Raw genomic sequence first — 15,969 nt, 5'->3', positions numbered from 1 at the left:
CCTTTGAGCAGCTACAGGAAATGTTTTCCTTTCCTCTTCCCCTGCAGTCAAACCTCCATGTGTGAGAACACATCCAGGGACAGAGTGTTCAGTAAATGATGAAGAAAGCAGTGCAACCCCTCAGCCATCTGCAAAACATGCAGATTTAGGGACTTGCAAAATGCCTTTTTAAGATTTAGCCCGACATTTGCAAATGCAATGCATACTTAGGTACCCTGGGAAAGTGGCCTTGATGTTGAGAGACATTGTGCAAATGTGATTCCTATTCTGCAGCCGGGCTTCACATTAACAATGCAAAACAAGCCCACTTGATCTGGCAAACTAGAAATGAATTTAGCTGTCCATCTTGGGAATCCTTCCAGAAATCATATTAGCTTTAATCACCCTTTTCACAGGGAGATAAACTGTTGCTTATGTTTGAGAGATATATTCTCTTTCAACAACCTTACCTACTGCTTGAAAAAGGAAAAAAGAGGGTTGCTACCAAAGCAGCATCTATACTTTTGTTCACAGTCAAGGGTATTTGGTATTGCTCTGAAAATATGTCTGGCAAACATATTTTTTTTTGAAAGTGTGCAGCTGGATCAGAACACTACTTAAAATTCAGCAGCTCAGCTGTGTGGCTTGCTCAACAAATTGTTCCTCACACTGAGCAAAACCGGAACTTTTTCATCCACTTTTATGGTACATACTTTTAGTGCTCAGATTAGCAATTTATCTGTGTTCATCTTAAGCAAAAAGTCATAGATAAGCTATGACCAGATCTTTTTTAGAAAGGCTGCATACCCAACATCAGTAAAAACATCCATAAAAACAGGGCTTTAGGAGTAAAGAACATACATAGAAGTGCAGCTTATGCTGGGCAGGGCACAGCCAGCACCTGCATTACTGTGATTACTGTAACTACTGCATTACTCTTCCATTACTGCATCTATTTTTGAAAATTTTTGTCACCTTAACTGCATGAGAACAATTAAGGTGGAAAAATCTGTCTGTTCAGTTATCTTCTGAACATTTGGGAATCATTTGAGCAATGAGAATCCCTTGATTCTCACGGTTCCACCCCTTGCAAATAAAGGTGGAGAAGACTTTTTATTTGCTTGTTCATGCTGTAATGGTGGCCTAAGAATATGGGCAAGACAAGATTTATAGGTGGACTTAATATTTTTCTCTTAGATCAGCTATTACTGTTGGAAAAACGAGACAAGTTTTGTGCACACAGGTCCTTCCTTGGGCCTTAAAGCTCATCTAATTTTTACAGCCATGCCAGTGTAAAAATAGGTTGGGCCAATAAATGAAGTACCAGGAGAGTCAAGAGATACACAGGGGTGAGACAGAGCAGGTTGGTTCACACACACTGCAAGAGCTTATTATTTACTTTGAAGAAAGTATTTTTGTACAGGCTTAATCAGAATGCTAAAATAAGACCTAGCTAATCAATTCCATTTTATAATAAATATGTAGAGGTCTATACATTTTATATGATCCTGGAATTACACGTAATCTAAAAGTATTGAAACACTGGTTTAATTTTTTTTTAAAATTAATCCTCTATAAAAGCAGGACTTGTAACAGATTCTTATTTTCTCCCTAATGCAAAGGACCTCACACACAGAACACCAAAGAGGTAACTGGATTTAATACAAATTTTTTTAAACAAGAACATCTGGTTGAAAGAGGCTAATCCCACAAAATCTTGTGTTTAAGAGCAAAACAGCATTTTGAACAATTTTTTGACTCACGTACAATTGCTGGTATAAAGAAATCAGTCCTTTTTAAAAAAAGAGTTTGATTATATTAAAAGCCAGCACCAACTTCTGAAATTATTATTAAAAGTATTTGTATGTTTCACATTTAAAAACCATGATAAACTAGAAAACTTAGCTCACAGGCAAGGGTGAGATTGACAATGTAGCAAATAAGTTTAATAATTAACAATTAAAACTAGTTACTGATGGCATAGTATCTGTACGCCTACCATGGAGAAAGGTTTTACAAGGAAGGTATAAAATCCTTAATATTCTACCTGACATGCCAGATATTCCTGACTATAGATCAAAAACTGTAAAGGTATGCAACCTATGCCTTCTAAACCAGTATATAACAGACAAGTATGTAGGTTGTTATAACAGAGTGCACCATCCCTGGAGACAAAAGAGAGTGAAAAATTACAGAAACCCAAATCAGATCAGTAGCCTTAAACTAAACTAATTGACTACTAAATTGTAAACACTGATAATAAAAACTGCCTGGGCAAGTAAATCATTCTTTATCAAATCCTTCTGGTTTTCAAAGTATTTTTTGTTTATTTTAATCGTTTGGGTTTTTAGCCCTCTCTAGATCTCCATTTTATAGGATTTTCATATGAGAAGTAAAAAAGAATGTCTATGCACTATTAGTCTTTGTTATTTAGACTAAGTCTTTTAGTAAAAATGGCAGGGAAAATCAACATAGAAACAAGACAAGTTTTTGAATGACCTAGTTAAAAGATTTATCAGTTTCTGTTATGTACATGTAAGGTTATTAAGCACAGCCTGAGTGAAACCATAGACACTAAGTGCATAGTGAGTAAGATGAAAGAACACTGATATTATTAGGGGAGTGATATTTAATTTTGTAATGCTTTAATGGTTTGAATTTGAAAAAATTATGAGTCAAGTAATAAGAAAACTTTTAGTCTTGCATCTTTTTGAGATAATGAAGTCAAGACACTTGCAAAATTCATGTTGAACTACTGTTACTCTTCTAATAATAGGAGTGCTGAAAGTACAGTATTATCCAACCAAATAAGATAATGAAAGTCTCCTGAGTATGTCCTCTAATGCATATTTCGTGTGTAAAGTGGAGTATTTAATGAGAAAACCTGCAAGTTTGGTGTTCAGTTACAAATCGAATTGTTGCACTAATGTTCTCTCTGATACATAACATCTGCTTAGCTCTTGCCAAGATGTTAACACCTGCTAGGGTTTTATTTTCTTTGAAAACTTACTAGATATTAATACCTGTCCTATGCTTTTCTATTGTACAAAGGTGCATTTATTATAATAAATAACCCCTATACATATTTTTAAGGAATGGCTACTCAATTGCTCTTTTTCATCTGTACAGAATATGTAATGTGGGAAATAACCAAAGCATTTGCTCAAACACTTTTACAGCTCTGCTGAACTGAAGCAAAAGTAGCAAATGAGGACACTGGATAAAGAACAGCAAGCTCTTAACTGATAATATTGTACAACCTTTAGAATTGCAGTGAACTTCTGTCCATACATGTCATTGTATGCAATAAAAAATCGACCATCAGAATTTACAAAACAGATGTTGAAGAATTATAAAAGGAGTCAGGCTGACTTTTTTGACTCTGTAGAGAAATTAACTAAAATACATATTTTTTAAATAGTAAATTAATGTTACAAACAGAAAAATTCACCATCAAGTGAAAATTTAAAATAATTTATTTGTAACTATTCTGTGCTCTCCAAGGAGAAGATCAAGAGGATGAAAGTCTTGTGCAATGGATATTTTAATCTAGTCCGGAGTAGTAGTTACCTAAACACAGGGGGAAAATTACTCCTGTGGCTATGAATGCAGATGATTTTTTTGGGTAAATTGACACTTCTAGACAGCTTGTCAGTCATGTTAAAGATGATGCTTCATTATGTTCTCAGAAAGAAAAGCAACACTCCTCATTGTGCATTCTGGGAGTGCTATTGTTTGTATACAGGGACAACTGTCATTGGAATGAGGCACTGAAGAATGAATGTGCTAGTGCAAAACAAAATATTCGAATATCTATACTGAGATTTGATGGCTCTTTAGTATCATACTGCATGGCAAAGAGTCAAATGCATTATAGCTTCTTTGTTTTCTTTTCCTCTGTTGCATGTCTTAAATTATGGAGAAGTAAAACCTATTTATGTATCTTAACAGATAATAGGACAACCTTTCACAGCCTCACTGTGATATAAATGATTTCCACATAAGGCGGAAGATTTTCAGCTGGAATGTGACTTGTTTAAGCAAAGTACCTATAACTATTTTAGACTCCCTAGGGAATTCCCATGGGGCTCCACTTGAAAAAGAAATCAGCTGTTAAGCTGCCACTTGAGAAAGAACTGTGTCCCCTTCATATGCTGTAACTTTTCTGCTGGCAAGAACCTGAAAGTTTCTAAGTGACCCTAGTAATCTATTTTTGGGTAGTTAAATCCTATCTCTGATGTGTACACACAGAGGCAAGGTGAGTACTAAGGATGTGATGCCATTCTTACTTTGCAGTGTAATTGGTTGTCAACAACAGTGCTGAAGGCTTGCCTCAGCCTGCCTGATGGAGGAGTCTGAGCTGGACACCTCACCTGTTACTGGATCTTGTGTCCTCCAGTGCTGAGACTCGAACAGTTCTGAATTTACTATATGCAAAACTGAAGAAAAATCCCTTCCATTTACCCCAAACCAGACCCTAACAAAATCACTCCTCATGCCATTTACCAAGTGTAAGAAACTTCTAAAACAAAAGCCTTCTTTGCTGACTATTTTATTTTGCCTGCATAGCATCTGGAGGGGGAAATAATCCCCATGTTTGGCAATTGCTGTGATGGCTGTTAGGTAAGTTCCAGAGGAAGGAGACTACCAAAGCCACACAGTGCTGTCTAAAAGGCATTCACAGCCAAAGCCTGCCAATGGAGAACCTCTCCCATAATTTATCTTGACGTCTTCACAGCCTGTAGGAGTCCCTGAGAACAAACTGGAAGTATAGCCACTGATAATACAGGAGGTCAATGGAAAGGCTGAGAGCACAAAGGACCCAGAATAAATACAACCTTTATGAGAGCTAGAAATAGGTGTGAGATTCAGCTACACAGAGAAGGTAGAAGATGTTTTAAATGGATGCTTCATCTGTTTGTATTGTAGAATGCAATACAGAGCATATTGAAAGAGGGGGAAAAGCTGTGACTTTGGCTAATTACTAGACTGTTATTTTATTTTAATTTATAATGGATTATTTTTTTCCTTCAGTTTTAATGTAATTTTTTTGGTAGCAATTGAGATCTCATATTTTGAATGTGTCTACTGCTTTCCAGGAGAGGGCAGTCCATTCCCAGGATCAGTTGGCTCCCACCACGTTCTTTATCCAAGAAGTGTTCAGACAGATAGTTTTTGGCAGGGCACAACCAAGACCCCAAGATGTGGCTGTATTTTATACAAAGCTATCTTGGATAAGAAAAACTAAAGGTTCTCCACTGTCTCCCTGAAGAAGAAAGAATGCAAATATGGTAGTGGAAGTACATCAGTAACCAGTAACAGGAAAAAGGAGGCACAGAAGTGGAATGAATGTATAACCACAGCTGTACGAGGGCTAATGAATACCATATCCAGAACTTTGGCCAGGGAAGAGTTCTCTCTATCACACAGTTACTGCAACTTTAACAAGGGCAAGTGCCAGAATCTGCACATGTGACAGGGCAACCCAGGTTGTGCGTGTAGACTGGGGAATGAGAAACTGGAGAGCAGTGCTGTGGAAAGGGCCCTGGGGGTCCTGGTCTATGGCAAGTTGAACTTGAGCCAGCAGTGCCCTGGCAGCCAGGAGGGAAAACCCTGCCCTGGGGGCATCAGGCACAGCATGGCCAGCTGGGCAAGGGAGGGGATTGTCCTGCTCTGCTCTGAGCTGGGGCGGCCTCAGCTCCAGTGCTGGGGGCAGTTTTGGGTGCCCTAGTATAAAAATGACATTAAGCTGCTAAAGGGTGTCTGAAGAAGGGCCATGAGGACGGTGAAAGGCCTTGAGGGGAGGCTGCATGAGGAGCAGCTGAGGTCACTTGGTTCATTGAATCTGGAGAAGAGGAGACTGAGGGGAGGCCTCCCTGTGTTCTTTAACATCCTCACAAGGGGAAGAGAAGGGGCGGGTACAGTTCTCTTTTCTACGGTGATCAGTGACAGGACTTGAGGGAATAGCTTGAAACTGCGTAGAAGTCAGGTTGGATATTAGTAAAATATAGGAAAATAGGGTGGTTGGGCACTGGAACAGGCTCCCCAGGGATACGGTCACAGCACAAGATTGACAGAGTACAAGAAGCATTTGGACAGCACTCTCAGGGCCCATGGTGTGACTCTTGGGTGTCTTGCACTGGGCCAGGACTTTGACTCAGTGATCCTTCTGAGTCCCTTCCAACTCAGCATATTCTATGATTCTATGAGGGCATAAAAGCTCTAGGCACAGATAGGAGCTGAGACTGGACTATTATTTAATGTAATTTCATTCTTCAATTAATTTCATTACCTTTCATGTTTTTGTAGAACAATGTCAGGGTTTTTTCTGAAAACACAATGTTTTGAGTCAGACTGTTTCTTCCCTTACAATCATGCCTGTACTCCTACTTGTCTTTGCCAGGTATGTGATTCACCCAAGAGAGCTTTGAAGTCTGCTCTGGAGTAAAAAGCAGGGTAGCCACAACCACAAGATACAGCAGCTAAAGTAATTAGCCTTAAGAGCGTCTGGAGGAGACACTCCCGAGCTTGTCTGAGATAGTGTGTTCGTGTGTTGTGTTTCTGACATCCCCAGAACATACTGACTCCTGAGCTGCTGTGACAGCACCAGTGAGGCGCTCAGCAGGAGCTAGTGAGCGCTCTTGTGGCACTGCACTGTAACCTGCACTGCAGCATGTAATAAATGTAATCTATAAATGCAATGAAACTCAAGGAAGGAGAGGGCGATTTCTTCCACAAAATGTCAAAAGAGTTGATTTTACCCCTTCAAACTCATTCTGCCATGAACTCCATTTGCTCATTCTCCTCCACACACAGGCACTTGAAGCACCTCTTGGCCTGGACATCTGCATCCAGCTGGTCTGCCCAGGATCACTGGTGGGGCACAAGGAATTCTGGCTCCTGAGTCCTCACCATGTCTCTAGGATTATTTTTGATTTGCAATGGCTAAAAAGTTTTTGGACAGGTCTTTTACATAATTTAGGGATGTAATGGGGCAGTCCTTTTCTGCAGGCTGTCTTCCTGATCAGTTACAGGACAAGGAATGGCACGATGGGGTCTGCAATGGCACAATGGGGTGGCACAATGTAGTTCAAGCGCTATAAAAGGAAGGTCAAGGCACGGCACACACCTTTCAGCTCTTACATTTCATTTGGAGGCTAAAGCATATATCACCTGAGTAATAATCTAAGATTTGAACTGTAAAGACAGAATATTTTGATTTGCTTGAAGAACCAAACAGAAACTTGAAATACAGTCATAAACAATAGTATGACAAATCAGTGAATATATTGACAGAACCAAATAATTAGAAACATAAACCTCTAAGAGCAATGTATTTTCTACAGGCTTGCAATAAGGATAGAAAAATATAAACATAGTCAGTGGGTTGGGGTGAAAAGCTTCATACTATAGACATGAAGAAGAGAAGAATCCATTGCCAGGGAAGCATATGGTTGTTTTTATCAGGAAAACACTATTAGGTTAGGAATATGTATGAAACTTTGAATTTAGTCTCAGCTCACTATATATCTGCAAATTGGACCTAGATATATCCTAAATAATTTTTAGTGCATTTGCTATCTCACCATCTACCCACATGTCAAATCCACTTTCTACAAGTTCCTTCAGAGTCTGAGTCAGGTGCTGAAGGTAAGCACACTTGGTAAGCAGGAGGATGTATCCTCCAAAGGGCAGCAATGACTATAGCACAGACTCTGGTCCCTCCTACTCTTCAGGGGTACAGTGTATTGTCTAGGTGGGCAATTAGAAATAATTACACATATAAATAAGTATAAAAAAAACTATAAAAAAGACTAAGATTGAGAACTTTTTTTTTTTTTTTGCAGTACTCAAAGGGAATTTTTTGTTAGCTGAATTTTCATTTTCCAGAGAATTTTATCTTCCTCTTCCTCTTCATTGAGAGTTTTAATCCTTTGAACTTGAGGAAGCACTAGGGTTTCTCTTTGTTTCTGAATTTGCTTTCATTAATCTGTGGTTGTGCCTTGTGACATCTCCCTTGCCCTAGCCCACTCCCCTGTCCTAATCCCCATTTGCTACTCTTGCCAGACTGCAGGTATAACCTGCCACAATGCCAGGATCATACTTTCTCTTGCTGATTCAGGTAATTACACAAATGACCATCTTCTCCTCAGCAGCAACATCTACAGCCCATCTCGGAGGGTGATCTGTGTCCATGCCCAGAACTGGGTGTACTACTAACTCCCTAGATAAATATATAGTCTTTTCCTTGTACTTCACTCACCCCAATGCTGGAATGTTCGTGCAGTGATCCTAGTCCTCCCAGCCCAACTGGTAATGATTTCAGTATCAGGATGTCCTTTGTTGAAGAGGGGACAAAGACTACGTCTATCCTAGTGAACTAAATGTGACCAGAGCCTGGACCTGCACACTTCCCCGTGATGGTGCAAGCTGTTCAAATGTTAGCACATTCCCTGGCATAGCTCTGGCCCATGCTGGCCAGCAGGGTCTCACAGAGTGCAAAGTCATAGTTTGGGAGCTGACAGAGTCTGGGAGCTTTTTCAGTGAGCAAGCAACTGTCCACTTATTTCTTGATAAAACCCAGCAGTGTTTGTAGAGTCTTAACTACAGGCTGTACAAACGTTCTGACATTTGTAATGGAGAAGTAATGCCCCATGATGTAGCATTCCTGCTTATTGACATTCATGAGGACATATATGCAACTGTAGAAACAAATTCTCTCTTTTTTTCTCCCACCATCCCTTTAAATTCCCATTTAAATGGAACAGTTTCTTTTGTAATTCAGATTTTACCATAGAAGTCAAAAGGTTGTCTTTTTCTTTATCAGAAACTGAGAAAACAAAAACTAAGTCCTGTATAATTTTTAGGCTGAAGGACACATGAGCACATGTGCATGTGAATTTGAGTGAGGACTCAAAATCAACAATAGTTATAATGAATTCAGAGAGCATTTTCTCACATAAGAGCTTTCACTGTGAGGACTGGATAGGACAGCAATCACTGGATGGAACAGTGAGGGGAATGGTCTTTCTCTCCCTAAGAATTTACAAGAGCTCAATTAATTTTTACATCCTGAGCCAGAGCAGCGACAAGATCTCCAGCAATTTCACAAACAGAATCATTTCACGCACAGAAAAAAGTGTTGATCAGAAAAGTGTGATTTAGGATGGAACATAAAATAAGAGATGAATTGTTGGCAGGTTTGAGCAGACATTTATGTGGGAAGAAGTCACAACACACTGGGAGGACTTGGGGAAAAAAGACTGATGAGAAAGCTGAAAAAGACTCAGTTAAATTAGCAGTATTTGTCTTATCCTTGCCATTACAGTTTACAGCTAATGGTAGCCTTGCTACAAATTGTGATTACTTTGCCATATAAAACACTGTCCATGCCACTGATGAATGAAGAGCTGTTCAATTTTTCCATCTATTGCTCTCTAAAGCACTTTAAAGGCTATTGCAGTTCTCGCAAATATTTATAAAGAGATGGTTTTGGAAAGCAGACAGCTATTTTGCCATATGTCTGAATTGCTGTTCTTCAATATGTTCTTGAAGAGTAATGACAACTCTTAAAATTTCAAGGGCAATTTAAAGGGATCCTCTTCATTTACATTAAGTCCACAATTTGTATTTTGTGAAAAAATGACTGAAGGGTCATATTTAATATTTGGAAACATGATTTTTTTTTTTAATCCAGCACATTCTTGTCTACTTTTAAGTACTGTAAGGCAACTGTGTGGAAAGTAAGAGCAGCTGGCTAACATAACATGAAAAATGCAAACCAAACATACACATTTGGGAAACCCCTCACTGTTCTGTTATGACAATGTGGCATCACCAAGCTCCAAGCTTGCCATTTCTTTCCTGTGAAAGAAACTGACCTGTGGTAATTCAAACTCCTGCACAGACATATCATCGTGTCATGAACAGCATGTAATGAACAGCAGAAAACAGTCCCATAATTTCATTTATTGTTTAAATTTTAAAAATCTCGCCGCCCCCCCCCCCCCCCAGCATTTAGGAAATATGTAAAAGCGAGTTTAAAACAGCAGACAGATTAGTAAACAGTCACAGGAATGATTGAGAACAGAGACCAGAAGGCATTTTTAAGGGTGTCTGGAACAACTTCATGCAACAGATGGTACTTGGTAGGAGCACTTGCATTTTTATTTCACTTTGGCATACTGCACTTGTTTGTATGCAAAGCCTTCACATGCAGCTCAAAAATTTCTGGAAATATAATTTTTCATTAGTAAGATTTAGGAGACTAATGTCCAAGATTAATAAAAAACCAGATTGCTATCCTTTCATATTTTTCTTTCCTCATTTTCACTTTGCCCCCACCCACATGAAATAAGAAATGTGGAGTCCAGCAGTGTAATTTTACCACCTATCTGTAGTTGTGTTCTTTGTGATACATTCTTATATTGTCTTACAGATAAAAGGTAAAGTAGAAGTCTCTAATTTGTCATTCATCAGACTTAAAATCTTCACTGTCAGATCCCCCAGTGATCAAAAGTCTCTATTCTCTGCCCCTCTGTATTTTTGTGCAGCATCAGCTATTTGACTTTTATTGCCATACTTATTGTTCTAACCTACAAAGTTTGAAAGAGGTTCACATAAAGAACTGTTGACTTTTTTTTTGAAGATATAGAGAGGACACTGATTAAACAACAGAAGTTGTTGTTTAAACAACACACATCATATCTGCTTGAATCCACCTGAAGATCAAACAGGCCTTCTTGCATGCTTCTCATGTAGTAGCATCAACATATTGGCAGAAAAAGGTGCATCAATGTAATGATACTATTTCAATTTCATTTCTCACATACTGTTACCTAAACAAAAAAATTCCTGTCTCCATTTAGGGTTGTGTGAGTAGTATTTTTTCCAAGTGTGTGTTTTGCCTGAACAAGAACCACACAACTGGAAGCATATGATACCATTTTAATCAAAATGGGATGAGTTAGACAGTGTCTTAAAAGCATTTTTGTCTTACTTACTTTTGTTGTAAGAGAGAAAAGTCAGTGGAGGAAATTATTCACTATAAATTAATCTCAGCAAAAAGTAACTGTCTTTCATAATCTATGGTATAGTATCACTTAAAGTACGCTATTAATGGATATTTCAGAAGTGATCACTCATAATATTTAGACAAATATGACAAGATCAAACACTGATGTGTGGATTGTGCTACCCACCCAGTTCTGCCATAGCACCCTCTTCACAGTTCTGTCTTTTATTCCTGTATAACATCCTGCCCCCTCCTTTTTTCCTTTTTTTTCCACTCTAGAAGATAAACCGAAACAAAATACACCACTGATTAATCAGTATCACCTTATATTTTGTAAGGATAATTACATTTTCTTTAAAAAAAGTCCTGCAAGATGTTGGCAACTAAAAATTATTTTTAAATCTCCTAAAGTCTATTTTGGTCCCATTTTTATATGCAATAAGAAAACTTCATCAACTTGTAGCCACAGAAAAGAATGAAAGTTTTGTGCCTTTACTCATAGTGCTTTTTAAAAGTTTGGGTTTCAGAAAAGGAGGGTTAAAATTAGGATTGCTAAATTGTGAAATACTTCTTAGCAACAGACAAGCAGATACAGGAGCAGTTCCACATTTCAGTGGAGTTTAATAGATGTCATTTTAACTGAGATGAAATAGAACTTTGTTTTAGACTTTTGAAAGTCTCATTCTAAGAATGTCAGGGACACATTTTCATCTAGTCTATATCCTTTCCCCAAAGCAACTATAAAGGGATAGCCAGGGAAGTGGCCCTGGATGACAGGGTATCCAAATAGGGAAGTTTCTCTAGCACTACCCCAGCCAGCCGTTTTCATACAATCTGGTTACATCCTAATTTTTCAAGCCTGATACTACTTTAGTGGTATAGAACTTGGATTCTGTATCTTAATCCCCTCCATAAATCATAGGGAACTTTGCAGCAGCTTGTTAGGAGCATGACACTCATTTTCATGCCTGTGTCAGCACCTCCAAAAGGTATCTCTCAAAGAAAAAGGTTATATCTGCAGATTCTGTTGATAAGTCTTTAATGTGGAACAAAATTACTAATATTTGTGTATTAAATCTACATATTACTATTTTCAGAAAACAGATTAATAATTTAATAAAGACCCTTGATTTTTATAACTCTCAGCTACCATAGGTCTGATGCTCTGGTAGTGACTGAAGTTGGTCAGGAAATCTGAAAATTACAATGTGACTTCACAAACTTGACACGGAAAATATCTGGGTTTGACTTTACTAATTCGAATGGAAGGGCAAATAAATATTCTCCGAGCATAGAAATGCAAGAGAAAGACAGCTTTCCTAATCCCTATTTTGGTCCAGCTGGCTGGGCTTGAAGCTGTGTGTGTGAGTGCATAAACTTTTATTGATTCCTACCAGAGTTACGCATCAGCAAACAAATGTGGTAAATGAAGTTAATAAGTTCCTCTGTTCCAGTCTCCACTTTTTAATCTCCAAACATGACCTGGAACGTAAGATATTACAAAATAACATTTAAATGTTTGTACCAGGTGTTGGGGAAAGTAAATAATGCTTTTGTCTTACTAAATATGCTTATTTCTCTGAACTAAAATGTAGATAATATTGCTGAAAATCATGGACAATGTCTCTGAGCAGAATCCTGGTCTCTGCATATTCAAGCCCAATTATCTGTGCTATAAAAGGGTTACCTACATGATAAGGAATACAGAACTGAAAAAGACCTTCAATCTATTTCCCTGAAGTTGGAGACTTGTTTTATACCATCATAAAAAATTATCAAAGTCCATTGTAAATTGTGTATGTTGAAATTTTATCTCCTACATACTACTCCAATCAGGAAGGCTGCTCTTAACTCTTACAGACCTGGTAAAAACATAAAAGCAAGGACTGAGATAAACTGGGAAGCAGTCTCTAACTTGAACTTCTCTAATAGGCTCCCCTAACAGATGTCTATGTGCTGAAAACTGTTCGAAAGTGCCTGCAAAGCCTTGTCTTGCCCAGACTCCATAGAGGCAGGCTCTCCCTGGAGTCCCAGTGACTTATTTAAAGCGACTTTGACTTGTGGAAGTTCTTAGCTCCATGAAGAGAGGAAAGATGCTTTAGTCTAGGGAGGTAGGTGCCACCTGGAAACCAAGCTCATGGCAGATGGGGAAAAACCAGTTCAACAGAGGGAGGAAAAGCAGCACATAAGGTTGAATTATCCTCTGGCTTGCCAATTGCTATGCAATTGCAGTTTTCCAGAAAGAACAGAAAGCACTGCAAAATGCACAATAGTCCTGTCATTTGACCTCAGTGGTCAAATTTCTTTACCAGCCAGTCTCTCAAGCACTTAGGGTCTCCATGAACTGGCTGTATGATGGAATAATTAACATTGATTGCAAGCATGTTCAGGTACACTCAGGAGCAGGAGTAGCATTTCACATTATCTTGACAAACTGGAGGAGCAGTCAGGGAAAAAAGGGGCAGTGTAAGGCCTTCATTTTCTCCAGATAAAATAGCTATGGCAAATAGGCAGAAGTATAGGAAATGTGTGAAAAGGAGACAGATCATTCTGATTATTCACAAGCTGAAGAAGGGCTAGTAGCAAGATCATCCAGTTTCAACATAGCATTTCCAAAGGCAGTGTGAGAGAGGGTGCTAAGAATGGTCAGTAATATTGAAATATTATCTATGAAAAAAGCCTGCAAGATAGGCTTCTTGACATCAAGAGAAAACAAGCAGTTCTGTGGCAGTGGGTAGGTAGATATTCAGATGTTCAAAAGAAGCTGTTTTCATGATGGATAGGCTTAAATTTAAATTTGGAAGACTCAGGGCAGGCACAAAGCATCACCAGCTGCTCAAGGGAGGTGATTGTCCCATTCTGCTCTGCACTGGTGTGACCTCACCTTGAATACCGTGTGCAGTTTTGGGTGCCACCATATGACAGACACAAAGATATGAGAGTGTTCAAAGGAGGGCAACGAGGATGGTGAAAGTCCTTGAGGGGAAGCCATAGGAGGAGCACCTGAGGTCACTAGGTCAGCCTGAAGAAGAGAACCCTGAGGGGAGACCTCACTGCAGTGACAGCTTCCTCATGAGGGGAAGAGAAGGGGCAGGCACTGATCTCTTCTCTCTGGTGCCCACTGACACTGAGAGATTGGCCTGAAGTTGTGTCAGGGGAGCTTTAGGATGGGTATCAGGTTCTTCACCCAAAGGGTGGTTGGGCATTGGAACAGCTCCCCAGGGCAGTGGTCACAGCACCAGCCTGACAGAATTAAAGAAGTGTTTGGACAATGCTCTTGGGCACCTGGTTGTGACTCTTTGGGGCGATACTGTGCAGGGCCAGGAGATTGACTGGATGACTCTTGTGGGTCCCTTCCAACTCTGCATGTTCTGTGATTCTGTGATCTGTCATGGCACAAAAAGAAAGTTCTGAACTAAATCAGCCAAAAAGATGTCTTGAGGACAGGTCACAAGCCTCTCACAGGACTGATGCAGAAAAAGTTGCACTGTTGTAGTAGGGAAGGATAGAACACATGGAATTGAGTTTTGGAATAGACAACCAAAATTAGATTTTTTTTTTTAATTATACTTACCAGGTTCAAATAGTGAAACCTGGGAATGCTAGAGGAGAAAAATTATCCAAAATGAAGAGGAGGATGAAAGGACTGTCCAAAAGACAGATTAATAGAGGGATTTTCTGAAACTCAGTACCTCTCCCCTGAGCCCCAGCATTCAGTCAGGTGAAATGACAGCACCTGGAAATATACAGGAAAATCTTTTGGTGTCTTACTTGTACTAAAAAAGAAATGTAGAGTTCAACACACTTAACTTTAGATAAAGTTAAGATATTAGGTAAATACTGATTTCTAACTAGTCTGCAACTAATTAGTAACCATTCAGATTCCCTCTCCAACCTATAGGAACAGGTATTTGGAAACAATTTGTCTGACTAACCATATATGTCTACTTTGGGATGAGCCACATCCTGGGAATCCTCCTTTCTCTCATTGACTACAAAAGGATTTTAGTGTGATGAACTACTCAGGAGACATCTACACTGTAGATCTCTGCATTTGATCAGATAAATCCACCTACAGCGTACATAGTTGCATTGAAGGAAAGCTTGCTTCATTTCCATTTGTTCCCAAGAATGTGCTGAGCAAGTTCTCCTTCTACTTCAACATGCTCCCCATATCACCATTAATGGGGTGGGGAGAGCTGAGAAGCTTTGGGCATTTTAATTTACCATTTTTTTTTTTTTTTTCTGCTGAGATGCTAGGTGAAAGAACTGATTTCTCATCAAATTGGTTGGGGCTGACCACAGATCCTTTCTTTGAACTAGGCAGTCAAGAAGAGTCTCTTCTACCATAATGAAAGGTTTTATATATGACTACAGACTCTTCTGTATGCTACCTTTCTATTTTTATTGACATTTCTTCTTTCTTATAAGGTAGGAAGGTTATAGGCAGCCTAATGTTTCAGCCATTTCATTAAATTTGGGGGACTGATACTAACAATCAAGAGGCAAAAGATAGGTAAGAAAACCAAATGTGAAGTAATTTCCCTTGCCTGGAAATATCTCTTCTGAGGAAGAGATATTTACAGGAGTGAGAGAAATTTTACATTATAGGCAGGAGTCACCTAGCTGGCTTTGAAGATCCTCAAAAGCTGCTAAAGTTTCAATATTTTGACATTTTTTTGAAACAGGACAGTACATGCCTGTGATGTGTTTTGTGGTGGCTTGTGAGGTTCTGTGGTGCAGACTATTACTTAAAGATGATTGCAATATGTAAGCAGCTTTGCCACCCAAAATCTTTAGTCAGGATGTAAAATTGATAGAGCATTCATTTGTGCAGTTTTCCATAGTAGCCCTCATACCCACTTTGACAAAGTTTCCTTATTTTCCATATTACAAACATGTTCATACTATTAGAACAGGTTTTTGACATTTCCACGTGTTAAGCTTATCGCTAAGTGCTTTATTCTTCTTCTTAT

The sequence above is a fragment of the Cyanistes caeruleus genome, chromosome 2, assembly GCF_971803275.1.
Source record: "Cyanistes caeruleus chromosome 2, bCyaCae1.hap1.1, whole genome shotgun sequence".
Lineage (NCBI taxonomy): Eukaryota > Metazoa > Chordata > Aves > Passeriformes > Paridae > Cyanistes > Cyanistes caeruleus.
This window is presented reverse-complemented; position numbering follows the sequence as displayed.